The sequence below is a fragment of the Nelumbo nucifera genome, chromosome 8, assembly GCF_055504915.1.
Source record: "Nelumbo nucifera cultivar China Antique chromosome 8, China Antique-T2T, whole genome shotgun sequence".
Lineage (NCBI taxonomy): Eukaryota > Viridiplantae > Streptophyta > Magnoliopsida > Proteales > Nelumbonaceae > Nelumbo > Nelumbo nucifera.
In genome coordinates this window covers 47,786,039-47,791,500 of record NC_142656.1, presented here as the reverse complement: position 1 = coordinate 47,791,500, position 5,462 = coordinate 47,786,039, and positions in this window count along the sequence as shown.

Sequence of the window (5,462 nt, the reverse complement as noted above, 5' to 3'; positions counted from 1 at the left end):
CACAGGAGCCACTGTTTGAGGCACATTCAGGTTGGGAACTCCGTCCGTAGATAGGGGGATGGTGAACTGTCCAATGCAGACAGTGGCAAGCTGAGGTCGCTCCTCAGAGGCGTTTTGGTCGGCACCTTGTCCGACATTGCTGGAGGAAGCCATGGATGTTGAGTTCTGAGAGTTGCAGAGATCGGAGAAAGGCTTCTTGAAGCGTTTCCCACAGACGACGCCAAATGATGCAGCGTGATCCGAACACTCCTAACTGGCGGAAACCTGGCTCCTAGCTGGCGTCGGATGGTACCTGAGAAGAAGAGGGAGGTGAAGAATTCCCGGGGAGCTTGCTCGGCAGGAACACTCCGATGCTTAAGTTAGAACTCTAAGAGAACTGTAGAGAATGCAAAGAGAGAGCTAAGAGTGTAGATGACGCAAGTTTAGTACCTTTGTTCCTTGGGGATCGGGGTCCTTTTATATTGGAGTTCTATCAAATCAGGTGTAACCGCCTCTGCCGCAGCCGTTACTGCTAGAGCTGAGGTGGCGGGTGCAGGCAGCTGTTGCAGGGTACGGACCTGTCAGGCGTGCCACATCTTTCAGAAATGGCAGGCACGACGCCGCCTAACGAGGGACGTGGGCACAACCTCCAAATTTGGCAGGTACTGTTGTTAGGCAGATCTTTCCTGTAGGTTGGTGAGCTACTTTGCACCGAACTACCCTGGGCCAAGCTACCTTACATCGAGGTGCTTATGCTTGAGTCGAGCCTTATGCGAGTATGGACATGAGTGCTAATGGTGCTGACCCGAAGTGTTTCCACTTCAGGGTATTTAGCTGTAGGTCGGGGTGTTCCCTTCTCAGGAAGGAAGAGCTTGAGGCTCATTGGGAGGAGCTCGGGTCTTAAGAGTGGCTCGAGGCTCCTCGCTTGGAGGGAGCTCAGGGTGCTCCACCCTCGGAGAGAATTCAGGGTAAACTGGGTGTTACTTCCTGGCGAGTTGCCACATCCACCGAGTTGTCCAGCCGGGCTCCGGCGAATTCGTTACGCTAAGTTATGGCCAGGCTGTCACGCTAAGTTATTACTTATGCCAGGTCATGTCCACGTGTCCCCAGGCTATAAGGTTGGGCCAAATCACCCTCCATTAGGGCCTACATCCCCAAGGCCTAAGGTCAAAATCTAATAGAAAAATACCAGAGATTCACCTATGAAAAATGAACAGTTAAAACAAAAGGAAGCCAGATTAGGATGGTGCCTTTGGATCAGCAATTGGAGTTTCTGCTAACATGCCACTAACAATGTATGTTTTTTACATCTCTCAAAATATGTAAACAACAATACAAGAATAGAAAAGTATGCAGTAATAATAGAGTCAAATTTCTTAAAAATCAGACATTGGAGTGTGATATATAATTATATATCAGCCAAATGTCTAATAAAAATGTTATTGAAGTCGGAACATATTTGGTAATTGAGAACATTGTTCTTGTGGTTTTGGACCAAATGTGAAGAAAATGAACACCCTGTTATGAAAATACAGACCGGACCAGGCACATCATCACCATTACAGTCGATTTTTGGGTGAGATTTGTTTGTTTTCTTTCAGGGAAAATGATGCTTCACACAACCGATGGCGGTGGAGCTACCAATGAAGGGATAATGCAATAACAGTGGACATACCTTTGATGGCGGCGAGAAATCAATAGCAACAACAAGAAAAACAACAACGGCAAGAAAAGCAAAATCGTCGGGTCATTTCCACGTTTTAGGAATGGTGAATCGTTGGGGGGAGTGAGAATTTGAATATTCCCCCAAAGATTTCATTTATGAGTTTTTTTCCTCATTTTTTGATAAACACTAAAACTAAATAGTGGTTTCATCGCAATAAATTCAAACATATATGTGGCCATTGTTTTAAAAGGCTTAAGACAAGATGCACGGATTTTGTCTTAAGGTTCACAACTTTGATGTGAGGCTTAAGCCTTTGTTAAGATGAGGCATAAGCCTCAAGCCTCAAGAAGCCTCAAGTCGTGAGGCATAGCTTGAGGCGTAAAAAGGTGTAAGTCTCAAGAATTAGTGATTAATTAGTGATTTAATGCAAAAAAATATGTATTTTTATAATTTAAAACCTATAAAAAAACACTTCAATAATTATGGGCCAAATAAAAAAAAAAAAGAAAAAACCAATAACGGAAAACAAATTCTATTAGATTTTCTTAATGTTTTATGAGAATTCAATGTAAAAATGACTAATCAGCTTCTTAGTTTCTTTTGGATAAATCAAGTGAGATTTTTGTTATTATTCTAAATGTAATGTCCCAAGTTTTTTATTTTTGTCATTTCTTCTCCTGAAGGATCTTTTTTCTTTTATTATTATTATTATTATTATTATTATTATTATTATTATTTGCATAGATCAAATACTCTAAAATGTTTCCTTTCTTTTTAACTATTGGATGGCCATAGATCTAATATCAATTATGTGCATGATTCTTCATATGTTCCTTTCTTCTCAATTGGTTTTTACATGAAATGTAAAATGCTTCTAATTGTTAGTTGATTAGTTATTACTTTATTTAATGCCTAAATTTCAAAACTTATTATTTATAAACTTTTAGTTTGTGGATATGCGTAACTTCTATTAGTATATTATATGCTATTTTTATTGATTTACAAACTTTAATTAAATTTTCCTTAAATTTTGAGGCTTACATCTCTATGCCTCAACTAGGCCTTTAACCTTTTAAAACCTTATATGTGTCGCTAATGTGGTGACATTATGAGAAAACACCCACATATCCTCAATGTTGATCCCACTTATTAGATCTTTCAAACTAGAAGCGTTTAAATCCAATAGGATAAGAACTTATATTGTTTGAAAATTCCTCTCTTCCTATTTTATGACTTTATTGTGTTTTAAATGAACGATTCAACAATGAATAAAAAAGAGGCAAAAACTAACAACATATATGATGAGGTATAATTTGGCCCGTCCAATGACGTGATGACACGTGGAGTGACACAATGACTTGGCGACACTTTAGTGTATTGGACACCTCAACAATTTTAGTCACCTCAAGCACCTCGGGTCACCCAGCTAGACCGAGGCCCAAACAGCTCACCATATTCACCGACCTATTGAGGTGCCACGTAGCCTCCTTTTAGAAGCAAGCTAGTTGTCTCCGATCTCCTCAGGATCACAGTACACGTCAACAAATCTTATCTCTACCCTACCTGAATCAGAGGGACTTGGATAAGCCTTATCAGCTTACTTGGAGTCCATCTTCAGGAGCGGAATTGACTTCGGGTTTGATGGGCCGATGATCTTGGACATACATCGTGAGACCCACAACAGCTTGCCTATATAAAGGCTTCGCGTCCAGCCTCACAAGGTACACATGATTTAGCTCTCACATTCTATTACTCTTAAGCTATCAGCTCTCTTATATCTTGATGGAGGGTGATTTGACCCGACCTCCTAACTAGGGGACACGTGGATATGACTCGACGTAAGTGACAGTTCAGCATGACAGCTTGGCCACAACTCGGCGTAATGAACTCGCTGAAACCCCAACAGAATAGCTCGCCACAAGACAACTCGCTACAGCTCACTACAGAACGGCTTGCTGTAAGGCAGCTCGCTATTGGAGCTCGCCATGAAGGAGTTCACTACAAGGGAGCTCGCTATTGAGCAACTCGGAGTCTTCGGCAAGCTTCTTATTCGACAAGATCGTGCCTGTTAGACTGCTCCCACGTCTCTTGTCGGGCGGCACAACACCTGCCAGTCCAGAGGACTGCGCCCACGTCTCTCGTCAGGCGGCATTGTGCACGGCAGCTCTGCATAACATCTCTCAGTTGACAGGACCGTACCCTAAGACGGTTACCTGCACCAATCGAATCAGCCTGGCGAGTAACGGCTGTAGCAGTGAATCAGAGGTGGTTACACCCGATTTGACAGAGCATCCGTATATAAAGGCCCTAATTTCTAAGGGGCAAGGTAACTTCTACGAAGTGCGCATCTCCACTCTTAGCTCATTTTCCTTTACTACTCTCTAAGTTTCCCACCGAGTTCTAACTTAAGCATCGGAGTGTTCCTGCCGGGCGAGCTCCCCAGGAATCCTTCACCTTTTTCTCCTTCTCAGGTGTTGTCCGCTGCCAGATAGGAGTGAGGTCCCTACCAGCTAGGAGTGACCAGATCGCACTACATCATTTGGTGCCGTCTGTGGGAATCGCTTGAAAAGGCCTTCCTACACAAAACACTGCAACTTTCAGTAAGACTTCAATGGCTTCCTCCAGCAACGCCGGACGAAGTGCCGACCAAAACACCTCCGGGGAACGATCTCAGTTCCCTACCGTCTGCATTGGCCAGTTCACTATACCCCTCTCCGCGGACGGAGTCCCTACACTGAGCGTGCCTTAGGTCATGGCGCCAGTAAATGCTCAACTCCCTTCGTCGGTAGAGGCGACCTTTGTAGAGCCATCTGTTCTCCCGGTGGTCAGACAGAACCAGCTAGAAAACCTGGTACACAGTGTGCGAGCTATGCAAGCTCAAATGCAGTAGGTCCATCAGTTCCAGCTGTACCAGCAGCAAATGCTCCCCCACGTCTACCAACAGCAGTACCAGCAACAGTTCCCACCGCTGCCTTAGCATCAACAACAAGTTCCGCCTCGACACCCCGCTGTGCAGAAGGCCCAGCCCCGTTGTCACAACGAGCGTCTCTCCCGCCGAGTCGAGACCTCCCGAACCCAAAACCCTCTCGGAAGCCAGGTCTCATCCCATGGCAGGAGGGAAAGACAAGTTACTCCCCACACCTTGCAGCCTGTAGTCAGGTCGGGGGCCTCTTAGCCAGTCAGACCCGCGTCCCCCCGACCTTCACAGTTCGAGCTTCCGCTCGCTAAGAACCAGTTCGAGGTCCTGGCCGCGGACTGTAAACAAGGCCCTTCAGTTCACAGCCATCAACAGCAATCTGAGCCCCTTCCTGGGCCCATTGAGCTCGGCAACACAGAAGCAAGCAGTACTAATGCCGAGCCAACAAAGCAGTGGAGACGCCGCCGTGCTCGCCGAACTGCCACTCACAACTTGCCCGAGCTAAAGGGTAAGGAAGAGGTGAGCTCGGACGAAGTAAAAGGCACTCCGCTCCTCTCAATTCCGTCCCCCTGTCTCTAGAACCTCTAGCCGCCCCTATGCCAAAGGACTTCAAGCTTCCCCCCTTGGACAAGTATGACGGATCGTTCGATCCAAATGACCATGTCGACGCATTCCAGTCGCAGATGCACTTGGGTAGGGCCAGTGAGTCTTGCATGTGCGTGGCCTTCTCCACCACTTTCAAAGGGGTAGCCCGCACATGGTACAAGAACCTTGTGCCCGGTTCAATAAAAAGTTGGGAACAGTTCGTGCAAGTCTTCACCTCTCATTTCGTCACCAGCAAGCGGTGCCTGAGAACTCCTCGTCTAGACCCCTTGGCTCCAGATTTACTGCTTACCTTGT